The following is an 11,492-nucleotide window of genomic DNA, read 5'->3' on the forward strand; positions in this document are numbered from 1 at the left end:
GAGCATAAAGCCGTGTCGCAATCTCTGACGGGTCCCGAACACTGCTCGTGACGCATCACAGTTGGTAGTACACGTTCGCGTTCTCTATAGATCTCACTGGGTTGGACAAAATCCAAACATTCCGGTGTTCACAATCAAACGACGGCAAATTAAAGATATAATCGTCCTTCATAAAACAGGTACCTTCGCATATATCCTAAGGAATTAATGGATATTATAGTTAAGACACATACGCGCGTTTACGATAAGGTGAAAGCGAGGTTTCCGTCACTTCATATATAAACCGAGAAATATCATGACAACAAATGCTCATGACAAAAAAAAATGCATTGTGAATCCGGTCAAAGATTATCACAGCGCTTTCGCGTCCCCACTACAGCGCTACATGAGAGCATGCCAACCTATCTGTTTGATGTCACCACGAGCATATTTGCAAATCACCGCCCCATGCCTGGAAGACTTAATTAAATCAGTCGTACACCACACACCATGCTTGCCATGGGGTGATAAATCTCGAATGGTAGAAGAGTTAACGATGGTATTTTTTGGTTTGATATATTGTACACAATAACGAATAATAAACGGAAGCAACTGCGTTCAGATTCACGGTCAATACCGCACTTACCCATCATCGTCACTATGCTGTGTGTAGAGCGGTCACTCAGGCAAAAGGCGCGTAAGGCATAGGTCTTCGAGACGGGCAGAGAGGTCCGTTGCAGCGGAGAAGGCACCTGGCTGTCTCGAGAGCGGCGCGCGGAAACGTGCTGGAGCCGCAATGGCTTACTTGCTTGCTTAATCATCCGTGGCGCTTACCCACTACGGGGGATTGGCCAAGAAGCCGGCGGTTAAAGGTTAAAGGGAAGGGAGAGACGGAAAAAAAGAAAAAGAAGAAGAAAAAACTAGACGAAAAAGTAAATCAGGGTGAAGTATAGCGTTTATGATAATTTGGAAAGAGATTTTAATGGCAATGAGGAATCTCTTTTCGAACAAAAGAAGAAGTGAGATGACCTATCGATACGGAGCATTGAGACATTCAGACATTCAATGCTGACTTCCAGTTTATGCTACCACGGCTGACTAAAGAAATTTTTTCCTGTTTGTCGTTTCTGGGAAATCTACACTCTTGTCGCCTAACATCAACCATGCCTGTTTTCGCTAGAACAATAATTGATGTCACTCAATTCTAATTAAGGAGGAGGAGAAAAAGAAAGGAGCAAAAATAAATTTTTCTATACAGGCTGGTGACCCAATCATCATGCATGAAGACTTTAAAGTATGCAAATGCCACGTAGCTGGGTAGAAGCAAGGTAATGTTTTTCCCTAAGATGTCACGTGATACTGACGGTCATGAAAACCGTAGCAAAACTCTGAAGGACGAAACTAACTCTTTATTGAGTAAGCCTGTGTCTAGAAAAAAGTCACAGGCCTGCGCGGCACATGCAGCACAGTCACAGCGTAAGCTGGTGGAGAGGCTCAAGAGTAGCTCCAATTTCGGCACCACGCACAACAGGGTCTTCACGGCAGTCTGTTCGCCTTGTTTTGACGAGAACGATCTGAACTGTCCGCCCGGCGTTGACGGCTAGCTGCGGCTTGTAATGCTGTCTGCACAGCAGTCTGCTGAGCCCGATGATGTCTGGTTGTAGCCGCGCACGTATCTGTACGATTCGCTTCTTTAGCAGCCGTTCGTACCTTGCGAGGAGACGTCATAACGTGTACCGAAGAGGTATGCGGAGTGCCCGTTATCGTGACCGAGTTGGCCTCCGATGCGAAGCGGATTCAGGGCGACATACTGGCAGCGAGAGCCTACTGCCCGCCGCCACCGCCGTCCGCCTCTCTCGAACCTCGTTGTGCGTGGGCTGGTGGTAACTCGACACCCCGTAATCCCCCGAAATACGAGGCCACGAGAGAGTACCGAGAAGCGCGCGACCTTTGTGACCGCGCTCTCGACCCGTACTCGTAGGCCCGGGCGCGCTGTTCTGCCCCGCACGGCCAACGAGAGCGGGAACCCCGTGCCCCTGCGCACGAGGAGAAATCCGATCGCGGTGCCCCTTTGGCTAGCGAAGGAAAACCACCCAGCGCCCGAGACGCGCCCAGGCCCCCTCAATCGGACCGAGGCGTTGTCTGCTACCGTGGTCATGAACGCGGCCATATTGCCCGAACATGCACTGTGCGCCGCCCGACGCAAGAGCCTCCTCGCCCGTCGGGAAACGGCGTCGGCCGCCGGTGAGCCCCCTATCTCCGGCGGCGACAGTAGGGGCGCATGGTGGTGAAACGCAACCTCTGGCTCCAATGGCGTGTCGCGCTGGCACTGACTCGTCCGCCACGCCGGCGCCTTTCATCGCCCTTACGATCGCTGGCCGACAGTTTGTGGCGTTGCTGGATAGCGGGACCTCGGTCTCGCTGTTCGGCGAAGAGGTTATGGCTCATTTGCGCTGGCGTTCTGTTCGCATTACAGCCTGCGACACTGCCTTCCACCTCGCGAGCGGCACGGCTACCTCGTGCGGCTCGGTGCGGTTGGTTGTGCGCTGGGAGAATCGCGTGCGCCGTCAGCGCTTTGTGCATCTCCCGGGTCTTTCCGTGCCCGTGATTCTTGGTCGCGACTTCCTCGCCCGCACGGGTATCGTGATTGATGTCGCAAGCGGAGGGTACATGGCTGGCCCTTCCGGCCCCCTGCAACCCTTCGCTACACAAATAAATAAAACACTTCACGACGAACATTCGTGGATACACTGTAAGGTCGACCTTAGGAAGACGTACTGCCTAATTCCGGTTGCAGAAGAAGACGTTCCAAAGACCGCATAGTCAACCCAATTGGCTTTTTCGAGTTCACCCGCATGATCTTCGGCCTTAGAAGCGCCGCACAATGTTTTCGACAATTCACTGATGTCATTTTTCGAAGCCTGCCATTCGTGTTCGCCTACGTGGAGGGCATGATGGTAGCCAGTGCCACGCCTTCCGAACACCTCAGAAGCTTGCGCCTCCTCTTGGAGGGTCTCACCGAGCACGGCTTGATTGCCAAAGTGGTCTAGTAGTAGTGTAGTATGTTTTTTCTATCTTTTTTTTTAAACTTTAACTGTGTTTCTATATTTATTTCCTGCATTCTTTTCATCGCCTTGGAAAAGCACCCTTTGTAGTTCTGCCTATTATTCAGTGATCTGCAACCTTGTTCTTATGCATTAACTGCTGCATTTTTTATTTATGCCTTGTCTTTCAAAAAAACCTGTATTATCGTAAACTTTACATGTTGCCATTGTTTGTTTGTATTAATAATTCTTATCATGCATAGGAGGTCCCATTTCAGTTTTTAACTACGGGACCTCCTTCTGTATATACTTACCATGTAATTAACCCCGTTTTTTGTATTGAATAAACTGATTCTGATTCTGAATGAGAATTCTGCGTTTTGTCGTTTTCAGTTGCTGGGTCACTTGTCTGACGCCATCAGCATCCATTAAAAAAACAGCCGGCAGACCCCACGCCCTGCGGGAATCGATGTTATGTGAAGTTGTGTGCGGGGAGCCTACAAAGCTAACAAAACGACCATGAGAGGACCAAGACGTAGGCGGTTCTTTCATGACCTACATGACACGCATGCCATGATATTTATGTCATGAGTCCTCAAGAGTTACTTAGAGACACCAAAGAGATCTTAAGGCGAAAGCGTTAGTCATGCTCATGACTATGGCTTCGACCATCAACATTTATTCTTTTTCTTCACATAGTACCACATCCAAACCCATTCCATTGGTTTTTGAGTGTAAAACTTTTTTCGCTGAGTCATTGTCATTTTTGTTGAGTCATGCTCATGATTGTGACTTCTACCATCTTCCTTAAGTGTTTCCTTCACTTAGTTCCCCCGTCCGAGCTCATTTCAATGGTTCTTGAGTGTTAATCTTTTTTCGCTGAGTCATTGTCATTTTTGCTCAGTAATGGTCATGACTATGACTTCTATCATCATCTTTTAGTAGTTTCCTTCACTTAGTACCCACGTCCAAACTCATTCCAGTGGGTTTTGAGTAGTAACCTTTTTCGCTGGGTCATTGTCATGACCTACATAACACGCATGCCATGAAATTTATGTCATGACCTGTCACTTATGTTCGTCATAGACTTCTGTCATACTATGCCAATTTTGGTACCTACCAAGTTAACGAAACGCCCATGAGAGCACTAAGATGTAGGTGGCTGTTTCACGACCTACATGAGGCGCATATCATGACATTCATGTCATGACATATCATTTATGTCCGTCATATACTCTTGTCATATTATGCCAATTTTGGTACATACCAAGTTAACGAAACGACCATGAGAGCACACAGACGTAGGCGGCTAGATAGATATATAGATATTTAGATAGACAGATAGATGGATAGATACTGTCAAAGTAGCAAATGTTCGCCAAGAAATGCTTCGCATTTAAAAGTACCCGTTTCCCGCTGGGATGAAACCTGGGCCCGCTGCGCGGGAGTCATATACTCTACCACTGAGCCACGCAAGCGCTTGCTATCAGGCAGCAGAAAAATGCCCTATAAACGCGCCCTAGCGCGCAATCAACGCGATCCCGAACCTCCGCCAGTATGGTGGCACCATCTAGTTAAGGCGCCTGCAAACGCCTTGTGCCCGACATGTAAGTTGCATATGGCAGTTGCATGCTGCATGTAACTGGACCTGGTTAACTCAAGCAGGCTAGGTGACTAGTTGTCACCAGACCGTTTTGAAGATTCCAATAAACAATCATCATCAACAACAACCTACCGTGCCACGGGTCAAGGGATGTGAGATGTGCGCCACGTATACTGGATACCTCTACGGTAAACGTTATGGCGTCTGCTCGCAAGGTACGAATCGCTGCTGAAGAAGCGATTCGCAGAGCTACGTGCGCTACGCGAGCTACAACCACCCTTCATCGGGCTCAGCAGACTGCTCTGCAGAGAGCATTACAAGCCGCAGCTCACCGTCGACGCCGGGCGGATAGTTCAGATAGTGCTCGTCAAAACGAGACGAAGAGACTTCGCCACAAAGACCCTGTTGTGCGTGGCGCCGAAATTGGAGCTACTCTTGAGCCGCTCCACCAGCATACGCTGTCACTGTGCTGCATGTGCTGTGCAGGCCTGTGACTTGTTTGTTGGTGCACGCGTGATGCCATGCTTGTTTATTTAGTTAGCATGCCTGTGCTTACAAGTTTATACGGCTCATAAAACTGCTATCGTTACTTACTATAGCTGTCCCCTAATTTGCTATCGCAACTGACGCTTCATCTTTCTGGCGTAACTGGGCCTTTTTTATATCACAGGAAGTCTTTCAGCTACTTTGGCGTACCAGTTCCCCATAAACCAGCACGCCACAGTTTCCTTCAACGGCTGACGCTTCTGAAGGAGCGGCTCAATTTACGTCTTCCTCTTCGCCATCGGCGCCTGGTAAGAGCGGCGCCACTGCTCGCAAATCTTTCGCTGCACCTACACCACAGGAGCCACTGTGGGGAGACAATACAAGGGCACCTCCCATGTCTTGTTCGTTCCTCGACGACGAACAACCTGCCGCCGCGCTGCTCGAATCATCCATCAACTACACAACTGGTGAGTCCGCTACTCCTCAGCAACGACCACGTTGAATCCACGCCCGAGCATACCAAGGAGTCGGCATGCACTTCACCCGAGGTAATATGGCGTCCCCAGTCCAAGGCGTGGAGATAATACAGCCGGGAGCCGTGCCTTGAAGGCTGGTGAGATGCATATCAGGGCGCCTGTTCCGAGTGAGATCATGCGGCAACACTGCGGTGAGACTGGTCCGCCAGCTATCACGTGCACTGCACTTCCTAGCTACGCTGGTGTCCTCCCAGTAGAACCTTTGTCGCATGCCCCCACTCACAGTGCATGTTCAGTGTCTCGGCTTGCACTTCCCAACGACACTGCCTTGACGTTTGGCTATAAAGATGCCTCCTCGACTTCCGGTACACGGCGTCGAAAAACTCATGCCCAGCTCAACCAACAGCCCTGCTGCTTCCTTACATTTCGTCACTACATACGCCCAATTTTCGACAGGTGCCAGGCCCGACGCTGCTGTTGCGCACTTCAAAAGCGCCCGCCATCACCACCGAACCTATGTTCCCAAGTCCGACTAACATTCAGACGTCGGCAACACGCTAACCTGTGTATAGCAGGCCAGGTGCCCGTCGTCGCGAGCTTGTCCCATGGTCGCAACATCAGCAGGTGCCAGATTCGATATTGCTGTCAGCGCCGAAGCACCCGACCGCAAGCTACATCGCTTGGCCAGCCCAAATAAAGACGATGTCATCGTTGCTGCCGCTTTACCCGCACCACTCTGAAGCAGACCATATATGCACACAGACCAGCCAGCATCTGCAGCTTAGAGCACGAAAGGCGTTACGCCTGTGCCCTCCACGCTCCAGCAATCAAAGGGGCCACGTTCCTCAAGATACCGCCACCAAAACCTTGTCCGCTGCTGCACTCTCAAGCCAGATCAACGCAGTTAATCGCGTACATTTCACTGTTCCGTCTGGGTGGGCCCTGTAGCACCCAGATGAACCACCCATCTAAGCCGGCGCCTTGGTATACCGGTTGTGAACGACGAGTACGCGCGCGTGGTGCCGGCTGCGAACGCGCTCCGCAGCGACCCTTCGGTACCTTACATCCTTAAGGTTGCATGCTGCATAACATAAAAAGAAATACCATAGTTTGCATTGCATTTACTTGAGTAGAATTTAATTAACCGCTCCACTAAAGCTTCGAGTGACAAAAATTACAACATGAACGAGAAGAATGGCAACCGAGGGGCCCGATCTTTATTAATTATACCGTAACCCAACAAACAATTAAACCAATGACAACATAGGCGAAATTACTTGTCCTTACTACCCGAATTAAAGAAATGATAGATTACGTGAAATAAATGAAAGTGGACGAAAAAAAATACACCATTTCCCGTAGAGGAACCCTGAGTAGTATGCGAAGCAGCCATGGGGTCAACTCAAGGTAGTTTTATCAGCTGTATAAACTTGCACATGCAGCAGCACCAGCAACGCACAGGAACTGTTGCCGACGCCGTCAGCGTTTTGCCCGCGTTCGCACTGAACGCGCGCGGCGTTGGTGACTGTTGTCGGTGCCTCTAGGACGGCTACCGTCGCGCCTCTACCCTACCTAAGCTGCCTCGCATTATCGCGCGCGGAGCCGCAGGTGTTGCCATTAGTTGCGCAATCTGGAGAGGAGGAATGCCGAGAGGAGAGGAGGGGGAGAGGGGAGGAGATGAGTTGAGACAAGGAGAGGAGAGGAGGGGGATGCGCATGCGCAGTAGGGGTGTGGACGCCGCACGGCGGAGGGAGGGAGGGACATAGCCCAGACTACAGTGGCTAGAATATATTTACTAGTGTGCCGACCGCGGGCGTCGCGGTGGCACGGAGAATGATGCCTTCCGCCGGAGGACACCAGACGTCGATAGCCGTACGGACCGTGCCATACCGAGCGGCGTCTCTAGCCAACGCGTGTGCGAGAGACGCCGATGGGCTGTCCCAGCCCGTTTCGCGCTGCGGAACGTTGGTTCATGTGCAAAGCGTGATCGAAAGAATATGATTTCGTTGCACCAACAAACGATCGTACGCACAGTTATCATTATTGCGTTACACGATACCGGGTGTTTCTTCGAAAAATACCAATAAGTACATACGTGGTTTTCGAGGAAGAAGTCTATCTTTTTTTCTAACTATTATATGCGACACATGTCAACAAAGGCTAAATTCACACCAATTTGTAGCTAATTACCATAAATTTGCTTGATCTGTTTAATCACCTAATGGAACTTTGCGACTGACAGTAATTAAACAGGATAAATTTCATGGGTGCAATTTTGAACAAGCGCTCAATGTAGCAATTATTAAATTGTTTCACACAATCGACAGCCGCCGGTGTTAGTCTTCGATCTGCCCTCTTTATATTCTTCTCCCACTCGGCTAAACGTTCTGGGTGAGCAGGCGCGGTGAAAAATGAGAGCCGCTCGTTCTTTGAAAGATATCCACTCGTACAATACGGGACAAAACAGGTGCTGTCTTTACGCCTCGTTTTCTGCGACGACATCGCGGTTCCGTCCGTGAACGGACACAAGTGCGAACCGCGCGCACAGAAAAGAAACCCTGCAATGACATGCGGAGGAACTATAGGCTACTTGCTCAGAAGCAACAGCACACCGCAACCGGCTGCGCTTACGAACGAGGAGCGCGCATCCGAAGCGCAAGCGACGCGCGTGCAACGCGCGCGTCTCAAGCGCTGCGCCGCTCGGTTAGCACGGTCCAAAAGAGTGTCGCCGTCTGGTGCCCTCCGGCGGAAGGCATCACCGGCGGTGCCAGTGTCTCCCATTGGAAACGCTCTTCGATCGGTAGACTAGCAAACTTATATTCTAGGCACTGTACCCCGACCATAAGCTGCTTCGCATCTAGAACGCTTAACCTTGCACTCGGCCACGCAACGCTTGATACAGCGAAGCTGGGCGATCGTAGCCCAGAATTTTCCGGAAGTTCATACGAACTTTATTTGTCCAGCGGTTATGGCTGTTTGTGCCCGGGGCTAGGCTGCCAGGGGTCCATCGCCGGAGAAAAATCTTTCGAGATCCTCGGCAATGGCACTGGCCCGCTGGCCGGCCCACTCCTGGTCCTCGGGTGCCTCGCTGAGGAGGGCGGCTTGCCATCTCTCAGCGAGGCGCTCCGCTTCAGAGGGTCCTGCTGTTATCTTCCCCCTTCCTCTTGGTCCTTCTTCTTCAGGGCGTTGACATTCCCAAAGTGTATAGGCCATATCAGCCCGTTCGTGCTCGCACCACGGGCAGCCGGGCGACGGGTGGACTTATGGCCGGACTTACAGCCGGACTTATGGCCGGACTTACGGCCGTCACTGCGCGTTGCAACACGGACACCGCATTCCAATGCCGACACCCGCTCTGTGAATGCGTTTCTCTCTCGCTCTCATAGCGCGCAAAACCTCTTCAACTCGCAGAGCACGATATCGCTTGAATGTATGCTCCCTAGAGCACGAGCGTACGAAGCGCCAGGTGTGGACGAAGACGACGACGCTCAAACGCAATCATATGGTTCCCATAAATGCATGTTCTTCAAGCGTAGCTGTATAGCCTAGTGGTTACGACGCTCGCTTTGGGACCGGGGGCACGCGGGTTCACATCGCGCCTCGGCAAGAAAGTTTATTTTCTTTCTTGGTAGTTTCTTGATACGCACCACAAATTACGGCTGGCTTAAACACCTTCGCTGTTAAAACAACTTGCGGCTGGTGGGCAACGATCCCCGTCTTCGCATTATACGAGTTGATGCTCTCACCAATTGAACTACCGCGGCGCCATTTTCCCATCAACTTTATGTGGTTGTATGTTTTACTACTGGAAATCCCCGGAAAGTGTTAGCCAGCGCCACCACTAACAAAGCTTGGGGCGGATGTGGGACATTCTTTCTGCCGCAGGACGTCAAGAGCACGTGATATTTTTCGGTCAAGGCAACTGGTCAATAAATCCATGAATGTAACCTGAAGGCATCAATGTTGCCGGATTCGAGACCCACGTTATGTAAATGGCGAGAAAAAAAAGGTAACGGACCGATTTTTAATAATCATATAAGAAGTCCACAAGCATAGACACCATGGACAACATAGGGGAAATTATTTGTACATATACTTGAACTAACGACGTGATAGATTAATTGAAATAAAAGTGGATGAAAACGGATCCCGCGCCCTGTGGGAATCGATGTTATGCGAAGCAGTGTGCGGGGCCTACCAAGCTAACGAAACGACCATGGGAGCACAAAGACGTAGGCGGCTCTTTCATGACCTACATGACACGCATGTCATGACATTCATGTCACGAGTCCTCGGGAGTCCCTTTAGCTACACCTAAGAGACCTTAAGGCGAAAGCCTTACGCATACTCATGACTGACTTCGACCATGAACCTTTAGCCTTTTCCTTCACTTAGTACCACATCCGAACCCATTCCATTGATTTTTTAGTGTTAATCTTCTTTCGCTGAGTCATTCTCATTTTTGTTCAGTTAAGGTCTTGACCATGACTTCTACCATCATCCTTTAGTATTTCCTTCACTTAGTACCCACGTCAGAAACCATTTCAGTGCCTTTTTAGTGTTAATCTTTTTTCGCTGAGTCACTGTCATGGCCTACATGACACGCAAGTCATGACCTTTACGTCATGACTTATCACTTATGTTTGACATACACTCCTGTCATACTATGCCAATTTTGGTACCTACTAAGTTAACGAACAATCATGAGAGCACCAACACGTAGGTGGCTGTTTCATGACCTACATGACACACATCAGGAAGTTCATGTCATGACATATCATTTATGTTGGTCATATACTCTTGTTTATGCCAATTTTGGTACATACCAAGTGAACGAAACGGCCATGAGAACACAAAGACGTAGACGGCTAGATAGATAGACAGACAGACAGACAGACAGAGAGACAGATAGATAGACAGACAGACAGATATAGATAGATAGATAGATAGATAGATAGATAGATACTGTCAAAGTAGCGAATATTCGCACAGAAATGCTTCGCATTCACTCTAAAAACAAAGATAGTTCCGTTAACTCTCTTTGAGGGAGTATCTGCTTGTCGCATGTTTCACTCCCTTTTCAGGAGTAAAACGCTTCCATCTCAGAGAGAGTACAGCAACTCCCCCGGACAGAGTATTGGTACTCCTCCTCAACAGAGTGCTAGAACTCCTTCCAGAGTACAAATACTCCACCCCACAAGAGTATTAGTACTCCCTCGAACCGAGTGCTTCTACTCCCCTAAACAAAGTGCTTCTACTCCCCCAAACAGAGTGCTTGTACTCCTCCTCATAGAGTGTTTGTACTCCTTAAGACAGTGCTGGTAATCCTCCCAGTTGTGTGAAAGCACTCGCTATGCAGTGTCATGGTCACATCAGAGGCGATTCACAACACTTACATGTCGGGGATAGTTGATTGCTTCATAAGGAGCTCCTGCACTCATGCTTCTTGAATTGGATTTGATGTTTAGTCGCCGAGTCACTCGAATGAAACATATTTTTCTTAAAAGGTCAACATTTTTATTCATCAAACAGTCACAAGGCAAACTGAGTAAAATTTCGAAAAACATACAGATACACATAAAATCCGATTACACAGATTTTTTATTAACTTTACAACACATCTTGCAATAATACATAAACATTTTCTTTCAGATCTCATCGCTAATGCAGCGAGAAATATTTTTACTTTCAATTGGCAACATTTAAAAAATGAAAGTATACAATGTAAAAGCAAACAAACAACAAACATGCGCAAACTCGTGGTATTGGCACAACGATTGAAGAGAAAGATGAACCACATTACTGGTCAGAAAACGCATTTCAAGCACTAAACTCGTGTACTTATATAGCGTAGGTTAGCAGATGAGCTGCTAAGCATGAGGCTGGTAAAGTAATTTGCGCAGG

The sequence above is a fragment of the Dermacentor silvarum genome, chromosome 9 (genome assembly GCF_013339745.2).
Source record: "Dermacentor silvarum isolate Dsil-2018 chromosome 9, BIME_Dsil_1.4, whole genome shotgun sequence".
Classification (NCBI taxonomy): Eukaryota; Metazoa; Arthropoda; class Arachnida; order Ixodida; family Ixodidae; genus Dermacentor; species Dermacentor silvarum.